The following is a 10593-nucleotide window of genomic DNA, read 5'->3' as shown; positions in this document are numbered from 1 at the left end:
CTTGGTAGCTCTAATTTTCTTGAAGAGATCTCTAGTCTCCCATTCTGTTGTTTTCCTCTATTTCTTTGCATTGATCACTAAGGAAGACTTTCTCATTTCTTGCTATTCTTTGTCTGCATACTTTACCTCATTTGCTATGACTCCATTCTGTTTTCAAAATATATTTTTAATGCATATTTTATCTTAATTACTGTTAAAATCTCTTGCAACTTTCAAAATATATACCTCTGTTTCTTTCCAAAAAAATTGTTTTTGTCACACCATGCAGTTTGTGGGCTACTGCAACTCTACTCCAATTTAAAAAACAAATCTAAGGGGGAGGGGGAAAAAAAAAGAAAAACAAATCTAAGAACGCCAATAAAGAAAATGTCAGAACTTTCCTGGTGGTACAGTGGATAAGAATCCACCAGCCATTGCAGGAGACATGGGTTTGATTCCTGGTCTAGAAAGACTCCACATGTCACAGAGTAACTGAAGGCCATGCACCACAATTACTGAGCCCACAAGTTGTAACTACTGAAGCCTGAGCGCCTAGATCCTGTGCTCTGCAACAAGAGATGCCATCTTAAGTTATTCATACAGAGTAACTGAATTGCCCTAAAAATTCTATGTTCTTTCCATTCTTCCCTCTTTCCTACCTACCCCTGGCAACACTGATTTTTGTGCTGTCTCTCTGGTTTTACCTTTTCTGAATTGTCAAATAGTTGGAATCATACAGTATGTAGACTTTTGAGCTGGCTTCTTTCACTTAGTAAAATACATTCAAGCTTATTCCATATCTTGTCATGGCTTGATAGCTCATTTCTTTTATTGCTGAATGATAGTCATTATATGGATGTACCACTGTTTGTTTTTTTTTCTATTTACGTGTTGAAGGACATCTTGGTTGTTTCAAAGTTTGGGTAATTATGAATAAAGCTGCTATAAATACTTATGTGCTTCTTGGCCTTTTGGCTAAGTTCAAGTGTGTAAACATTTATGTGCAGGTTTTTGTGTGGACATAAGTTTTCAACTCATTTGGATAAATACCAAGGAGCACGAGTGCCAAATTGTATGATTAAGAGAAAGTTTAGTTTTGTAACACACTGCCAAACGGTATTTATTCAGATTTGTCTTATGGCCTAGACTATAGTCTACCTTGGGGCTTCCCAGCTGGTGCTAGTAGTAAAGAACCTGCCTGCCAATGCAGGAGACTTAACCAATGTGTGTTGGATCCCTGGGTTGGGAAGATCCCCTGGAAGAGGGCATGGCAACCCACTCCAGTATTCTTGCCTGGAGAATCCCATGGACAGAAGAGCCTGGCTGGCTTCAGTCCATGAGGTCACAAAGAGTCAGTTACAGCTAAAGCAATTTAGCACAAATATGCACATAGTCTTTCTTGGTAAGTGATCCATGTGCACTTGAGAATAATGTTTTTGGAGTTGGTGGTGTTCCATAAATGTCACTAAAATCAAATTGATGGGGCTTCTCTGGTGGCTCAGTAAAAAATCTGCCTGCCAACGCAGAAGACACAGGTTCCATCGCTGATCTGGAAAGATCCCACATACTGCAGAACAGTATGTTCTACGGTAAGCCCTTGTGCCACAACTGTTGAGACTGTGCTCTGGAGCCCAGGAGTGGAAACTGCTGAAGCCTGTGCACCCTAGAGCCTGTGTGTGCTCTGCAACAAGGGAAGCCCACGCGCTGCAACTGGAGAGTAGCCCCTGCTTGCCACAACTGGAGGAAAGCCTGTGCGCCAGTGAAGACCCAGCACAGCTGAAGAGAAATAAAGAATTTTAAAAATCAGATTGGTTGATAATGTTCTTCAAATTTTTATTATTGCTGATCTTCTGTCTAGCTTTACTATCAGCTACTTAGGGAAAAGTGCTAAAATCTCCAACTATAATTGCAGATTTGTCTATTTCTTATTTTTAATATAGCCATTCTAACTTTCATTTGGTTCTTATTTGTATAATATACATTCTCCCATCTTTTTACTTTTAACCATATGTTTCTTCATATTTAAATTGAGTATCTTATAGACAAGAAACTCGATAGTTTTAGTTTTGGTTTTGGTTTTTTAATCCAGTCTGACCTTCCTTGCCTTTTGATTGTGTTTGCTACATTTACAGTTAATGTAATTATCAGTATGATTGAGTTTGAAGCTACCATCTTTCAGTTACTTCCTATTTGCCCAATCTTCTCTTTGTTCCTTTTTTCTTGTCTCCCTGATTTCTTTCAGATTGAATTTTTTGTGATTCTATTTTTTCTTCATTATTGGCTTGTTAGTTGTATCTTTATTTCTTTAGTTTTATAAAATAGATTTTTTTTTTTTTATCATCCTGTATGGCTTGGGGGGGAACTTAGATCTTAGTTTCCTGACCAGGGATTGAAGCTTGGCCAGGACAGTGAAAGTGTGCAGTCCTAACCACCTGGTCACCAGGGAATTCCCTATAAAATGCAATCTTTAAATATCAGTCTACCTTCAAATAATGTATCACTTCATGTGTACTATAAAACAGTACAGCAGTAATTTTTTTCCTCTTTTGTGCTACTGTGATCATACATTTTTCTTTTATATGTACTATAAATCCTATTGTAATTTTTGCTTTGAAGAACCAATTATCTTTTGAAGAGATTAAATATTAAGTGTATTTTACATTTACTCATATTTACTATTTCTGACACTTTCCATTATGTTGTGTAGATCCACATTTCCACATGGTATCATTTGGAAGCAGTGAAAGCAATTTTGCTTGGAGAACTTCCTTTCATATTTCTTTTAGACCAGTAATTTTGTCATTCATCAAAATTCCAGTGATGAATTTTCTCATTTTTTGTCTTAAAAAAATTGTTCTTTTTCCTTTAATTTTCTTATTGGGGTAAAACATATTGGGTTGGCCAAAAAATTCATTTGGATTTTTGTGTAAGATCTGGTTTGTATAATTTCTGATAAGAATTCTATGTCATTATATTGATTCTTTTGTAAGAAATATGTCTTTTTTCTCTGGCTGCTTTTAATGTTTTCTCTTTATCAGTGGTTTCAGAAATTTTATTGTAACATGATATGATATGGTTTTCCCCAGGCTTATTCTGCTTGGGATTCATTAAGCTTCTTGGATCCATGAGTTTTATAGTTTTCAGCAAATTTGGAAAATGTATGGCCATTTTGTCTTTAAATATTTTTTTTCTAAGCCTCTTTTCATGCATCTTCTTTCTTTATGGGATCCTTTTGAGATATTACATTATGTCAGTCTGCTTATTATCATTCCATACACAAATGGTGTTCTGTTCATTTTTTTCGGTCTCTGTACTTCACCTTGCTTAGTTTCTATTTCTGTTTCTCCTAATCACCAATCTTCAGCATCTGCTTTTATTCCATCCAGTGTATTTTCCATCTCAGATACTATGTTTTTCATATCTAGAGGTTTCGTTTGGATCTTTCCTTTATCTTCCACTTCTCTATCTTGGTCAGGTTTTCCTCTACCTTTTTGAAGATATAAAGCATATTTATAGTAGCAGCTTTTATGTTCTTGTTTGTTCCATCACCATTAAAATTTCTGGATCTGTTTTATTTATTTTTCCTATTTTTTTTTTAAGCAAAATTGTTCAGAATTTTTTTTTTTTTGGCCCCGTTTGTGCTATATGGCTTGTGGGATCTTAGTTCTCAGATGACAAGGGGAAAAACCTGGACCTCAGCAGTGAAAGCACTGGATTCTAACCACTGGACAGTTAGGTAATTCCTGGTTCAGGTTTTATTCACCAGTCAATAGCTGCTCTCTCTTTCCTTCCTTCATCCTGCTGTGCTCCCTTCCACGTTCCTAGATTCAGGAGAGGAATTCTCTGGCCTCCTGAGCTGTAATCTGAGAGGGGAGGTCAGTGAAGAGAGCTGGAAGACAGTAGTTTGCTGTTGAGGCTGGCTAGGCAGGCCAGCCCTTCCATCAGCATGTGTTCCAGCACTTGTAATAATCACTCTGTCTCCCATTTAAGACTGGCTTTTATCTCACTGGTGGTTCTGTAGCCTTTCTTTCCTGCCAGCTCTAGAACCTCATTGTAATTCATACTGAGCTCAGCTGGAACAGAGTGAGTATGGTAAGTGCCACCCACAGGGATAATGCTGAAGCCAATGCCATGTGCCTTTATTTACTTGATGACCCTGATCAAGTTGTCTTGGCTGACATCTGATTGAATTTTTCCCTTCCCTATAAAACCTGTTGATGTAGCAGTTCCTCCAAAGTTCTCAAACTTCCATTCTGGTGCTTCAGGGCTAGGCACACTTTGATCATCTGTATGCCCAGCATCTCAGAGCAAAATCCTTTTCTATAAATCAAGGGATCCATCCCAGTGGTGGCACACATGTCCTGGAACTGCATCTGGAACTTGAGACTCCTTTGGGTGTTTAGTTTTGAAGCTTCTTTGGGGTAGTAATGCTGCCTCCCACATGATGTGGCTCATATTGGTGACTTAGGTGCTGTTGTTTTGATTTGTATTTCCCTGATGGCTAATGATACTGACCATCTCTTCATGTGCTTATTGGCCACTTGTATGCCATCTTTGGAGAACTGTCTATTCATTTTCTTCCAGCCTACCTGGAAATGGAGGTATGAAAACCATGGTGTAAAACATATTGGTGAACCATTTCTGGAATTCTGGTTCTACAATAGTAAGAAAAGTAGCTGCTCACTGTATTGTTATGTCTTTTGGAATATTATATACATCTCTACTCCCACTATCAGGTAATGAGAAGACTCCTATGTCCAGATGTCTAGCTTGAATAATATAGGTTTGTTGTGACTCTGCCAAGACAAATTAGTTGCAAAATGTACACGTCTGATTACATGAAAAATCCTTGATCACAGCCTATTCAGCTGCTGCCTCTCCTATCTTTTTAATCTTTTTACACATTGTAGCAATGGCAGTGTTAGTTTTTAATCTGTTGAACATTAGGGATTAAAAAATTTTATACAGGGTGTACCTCAAAGATTGTGAACTCAGTTCCAGATTACTGCAATAAAGCAAATATTGCAATAAAGTGAGTCATGAATTTTTGGTTTTCCGGTGCATATAAAAGTTGTATTTACCCCATACTTAAACCATTTTTCAAATTTTTATTTATTTTTTTATTTTGGCTGCACTGGGTCTTCATTGCTGTGCACGAGCTTTCTCTAGTTGCAGCGAGCAGGGACTATTTTGTAGTTGCAGTGTGCAGGCTTCTCACTGCAGTGGGTTCTCGTTGCAGAGCGCAGGCTCTAGGGCGTGAGGGCTTCAATAGTTGCAGCAAAGCGGACCTTGGCTGCAAAGTGATGTCTCTGCTTTTTAATACTCTGTCTGGGTTTGTCATAGCTATTCTTCCAAGAAGCAAACATCTTTTAATTTCATGGCTGCAGTCACCATCCACAATGATTTTGGAGCCCAACAATGTACCTTAATTAAAATGGTTAATTCGGTTCAGTTCAATTGCTCAGTCGTGTCGGACTCTTTGCGACCCCACGAATTGCAGCACGCCAGGCCTCCCTGTCCATCACCAACTCCCAGAGTTCACTCAAACTCACATCCATCAAGTCGGTGATGCCATCCAGCCACCTCATCCTCTGTCGTCCCCTTTTCCTCCTGCCCCCAATCCCTCCCAGCATCAGAGTCTTTTCCAATGAGTTAATTAAAATGTTAGGTAGTTAGAATAGGGAAAAGGAGTCCAGAATGGTGGTGGATAAAAGATAAGGAAGAGAAAAGCCCACGAAAATGGAACAAAGGAAGGTCCGAGGACCGGAGTGAGGACCTCAGGTAAAACAAACAACACTCCTGGCTGGCCCAATTTACATAGGACAGGCCCAGGGAGAGAAAAACATATAAAAAGAGGAGCTAAAGGGCTGGGGCTCTCTCTCCTGAGTGCTGGGGTGCTCTCTTCGCATCTTTGGGTTGACATGCCCTCACACCTTGAAGATGGATTTTCCTGTTATTATCTAAATAAAATAGAGCTGTAACACGGAACTGTAACACTGATTTGTCTAAGAGCTATAACACTGTCTGCTCGAGACCTAAGAGCTATAACACGGTCTGTCCAAGACCCGAGAGCTGTGACACACCAAAGGCTTCAATGTCCATCACTCCAAATCTTTGTTGTGATGAGACAGAACCAAGGAGCATACACTTGCCTGACAAAAACACGCTAAGCATCATCTGAAAATGTAGAGTTCTCACGAGTCTTCAATTTGTAGAAAACACAAGATCTGTGAAGTGCAATAAATGGAAGCCCAACAAAATGAGAAATACTTTTAAGATCTGTCCCAGGAACTTATAATTTAATAGAAGAGGAAACAATTACATGACTTTAAGTTAAATCCAAAATCACTACAGATGGTGATTGCAACCATGAAATTAAAAGATGCTTACTCCTTGGAAGGAAAGTTATGACCAACCTAGATAGCATATTCAAAAGCAGAGACATTACTTTGCCAACAGAGGTCCATCTGGTTAAGGCTATGGTTTTTCCAGTGGTCACGTATGGATGTGAGAGTTGAACTGTGAAGAAAGCTGAGCACCGAAGAATTGATGCTTTTGAACTGTGGTGTTGGAGAAGACTCTTGAGAGTCCCTTGGACTGCAAAGAGATCCAACGAGTCCATCCTAAAGGAGATCAGTCCTGAGTGTGCATTGGAAGGACTGATGCTGAGGCTGAAACTCCAGTACTTTGGCCACCTCATGTGAAGAGTTGACTCACTGGAAAAGACCCTGATGCTGGGAGGGATTGGGGGCAGGAGGAGAAGGGGATGACAGAGGATGAGATGGCTGGATGGCAACACCGACTCAATGGACGTGAGTTTGGGTGAGCTCTGGGAGTTGGTGATGGACAGGGAGGCCTGGCATGCTGCGATTCATGGCGTCGCAATGAGTCAAAACCGACTGAGCAGCTGAACTGAACTGATGGCTAATTATGCTGACCATCTCTTCACATGCTTATTGGCTACTTGTATGCCTTCTTTGGAGAACTGTCTATTCACATTCTTTGCACATTTTTAATTTTGTTGTCTTTTTACTGTTGAGTGGTGAAAGAGTTTTTGTATATACTTGTATGTTGATGTTCATTGCAGCATTATTCACAATAGCCAAAAGGTAGAAACAACCAAAGTGTGCATCAGCAGATGAATGGACAAACAACATGTGCATACAATGAAATATTAATCAGCCAAACAAAGGAATGAAGTCCTGATACATGCTACTACATGGATGAACCTTGTAAAGATAATGTAAGGGGCCTCCCTGGTGGCTCAGTGGTAAAGAATCCACCTGCCAGTGCAGGAGACACAGGTTGATTCCTGATCCTGGAAGATCCCACATGCAACTGAGTAACTAAGCCTGTCCACCACAACTCCTGAGTCTGTGCTCTAGAGCCCAGGAGCCACAACTGCTGAAGTCTGCATGCCCTAGAACACGTGCTCCACAACAAGAGAAGCCACCACAATGACAAGCCTGTGCACTGAAACTAGACGATTACCCCAGTTTGTATTCAATATGTAGGGTAGGCAAATTCATTGAGTTGGAAAGTAGATTACAGGTTATCAGGAGCTTGAAGTGCAAGTAATAGCAAATTCTTGCTTAATGGATACAAAGTTTCTGTTTAGGTTTATGAAAAAGTTTTAGAAATAGTGGTAATGGTTGCAGAATATTGTAAATGTAACTAATGCCGCTGAATTGTGTACTTAAAAAAAATGGCTGAAATGGTAAATTTTGTGATGTATATATATTTCATCACAATTTTTTTTTAAGGTGGCTTTGGCAGCTGTGAAGAAATCAGACTAAAGTTTAAGATTACAGCAGGAATCCAGGTTAAAGATGATCTGCTTTTCTTTCCAGAGCCACTCTGATCATTCTCTTCCTTGTTCTGTGCTCCAGGGAGCTGAGCTGTGGTGACCAGTTAACCAGCTGGTAGACCCTCTAACTTCTGGTTAAATTTGGTCAGTGTGGAGCATTGCCAACATGGAGGACTGATGAAGAGATCAGAGGGTGAGGGGAAAATGAGATAAGGGTATTCTCCTGACTCCCATCCTGCAGGATGCTGTGGGCATCTATCCGCTGATGAAAGGTATCAGTTCCTACCAGACAGCCCTCTCCCCAAAGCTCTCTCTGTCTTTGTATTCTAGTAATCGCTCCCCTCTGTCATTTCTACTAGGGATATAGTGGCCACCACTAGTGCACTTGTACTTCCCAATATATTAGTTATCAGTTCACTCACTCAGTATTGTCCAACTATTTGTGACCCCATGAACTGCAGCACGCCAGGCCTCCTTGTCTATCACCAATTCCCGGAGTTTACCCAAACTCATGTCCATTGAGTTGGTGATGCCATCTAAGCATCTCATCCTCTGTCTTCCCCTTCTCCTCCTGCCTTCAATCTTTCCTAACATCAGGGTCTTTGCAAATGAGTCAGCTCTTTGTATCAGGTGGCCAAAATATTCTAGTTTCAGCTTCAACATCAGTCCTTCCAATGAACACCCAGGACTGATTTCCTTGAAGATGGACTGGTTGGATCTCCTTGCAGTCCAAGAGATTTTCAAGGGTCTTCTCTAACACCACAGTTCAAAAGCATCGATTCTTTGGTGCTCAGCTGTCTTTATAGTCCAACTCTCACATCCATACATGACCACTGGAAAAACCATAGCCTTGACTAGATGGACCTTTATGGACAAAGTAATGTCTCTGCTTTATCGTTCGTTCATTAAACTTTCTTAGAATTCCCTGGTGGTCCAGTAGTTAGGACATGGTGCTTCCACTGCAAGGGGCCCTGGGTTTGATTCCCTGGTTAGGGAACTAAGATCCCACAAGTTGCACAATGTGGCCAAAAGAAATAAAAGGGGGGGAAAGAAAGAAAAAGAAATGGGATTACTATAAAGAGTTCATGGAAGTCTGAGCAGATTAACCTTTAAAAAAACATTAAGCAATTTGAGTTGCCATCAGTTTCCTGACTTCTTGATCAGAGTGGGTGTAGTAGAGAGAGCAATGGATATATTAATACTTGGAAGTAGAGCCTTGTGGTTTTGATAGGTTGGATGGTGTGATAGACATGGATCCTGGCTTTTAGAAAAGTTCTCATAAATTAGAGGACACAGAACTAGAGTCTAAGAAAAAAAACCCCAAAAACAAACTCACACTAATTAATTATAGTCCAGCTATAGACTCAAGTTCCAAAGTGGCTGAAACCGACTACTTAACGCACTAATCCATCTGTCTCCTTGCCTTGGGGACAAAACTGACTCTTCTCCAAGTTCTCTGATACGCAGGAGAGAAATTGGAGGGGACTGGTTGGTTTCTACAGAGGAATCAGAAAACTGGGGGTCTCCCAAGAAAGCAGTAGAAATAAAGGTTCTTAGAAATGATCTCAGAAAAGTGTTAGTCAATTGGGTCAAAATCCGGACACCAGCTTGCAATAGCTCAGGTTCCCAACCAAATGGTCTGGAGATAAAAGAGGGACAACAGATTGTGGAGACACTCAGGGAAATATCAGAGTTAATGAAAAAAAAATCCCGTTACACCCAATTGTTGGCTTCCTGTGCCTATTCCATCCTGTAGCCATACTCGGGGCAAAAGGGGGATGATTATTCCCTCACAGACCCTACATCATTTATACCCTCCAATGTCCCCCCTACTTTCTCTCTTTTCCCTGAATGCTGGTCTCCTATCCTGGCCCTTCCAGCTGCTGAAAGGCACACATCAAATCTACATCACTGCTAGATGGCAGAGTATCTGAGACCAAGGTGTTATCCACACACTTTGGGTCTTCTGAGTCAGACTGGAAACTTGTGCCTGGCTTATTTCCCTTTGATTTGATAAAGAGAACTCTGATTGGGGTGTAACTTCTATAATATGATCCTTAGGTCTTGGCTCCTGGACATGTCCTCTGGGGCTTGCTTTCAAACCAGGCCTTCTTGAGTAGCTGGTACTATAAGCTTTCTTTTTTTGTCACATTTACTTTACTCCCCAAAGAAGCACTTATCTACTACTCCATCTTACTCCCTTCCATGCTGTCAGGATCCAGGCACCTTTAGATATTTACAGCTTCTAGCTAGCAACCCACTCCAGTGTTCTTGCTTGGAGAATCCCAGGGACGGGGGAGCCTGGTGGGCTGCTGTCTATGGGGTCGCACAGAGTCGGACACTACTGAAGCAGCTTAGCAGCAGCAGCAGCAGCTAGCTGTATGAACTCAGAGACATTATGTAACTTCTGTATGTCTCAAGCTGTTTTAAAATTCTTAACCAAATAGTAGTATGTGACAACACTCAATTAGTGTTAGTTGTTGTTGTTATTAACATAGCAATATGTTCTTACAGCTGGTATAACCCACTTACCAAATTTGACTGTTAAAAATGTTCACATTTCTCTCTTTTTAAAAATCTGAGTCTAAATTCAGTTTATTTTTATAACTGTTTTATTTTACTTTAATTGTTTATTTCTTCTTGTGCTTAGTTGCTCAGTCCTGTGCGACTCTTTGTGACCCCATGGACTGTAGCCCGCCAGGCTCCTCTGTCCATGGGGATTCTCTAGGCAAGAATACTGGAGTGGGTTGTCATGCCCTTCTCCAGGGGATCTTCCCAACTCAGGGATCAAACCCAGGTCTCCACAC

General features: G+C 40.5%; 1 pseudogene; it reads right to left on the bottom strand.

The window, feature by feature from the left end:
* LOC102180370 lies at nucleotides 3807-4430 on the bottom strand (annotated as a pseudogene).

This window comes from Capra hircus, chromosome 26 (assembly GCF_001704415.2).
Source record: "Capra hircus breed San Clemente chromosome 26, ASM170441v1, whole genome shotgun sequence".
NCBI classification, from domain to species: Eukaryota; Metazoa; Chordata; class Mammalia; order Artiodactyla; family Bovidae; genus Capra; species Capra hircus.
The sequence above is the reverse complement of the archived record's forward strand: the minus strand, read 5'-3'. Positions and strand labels throughout refer to the sequence as shown.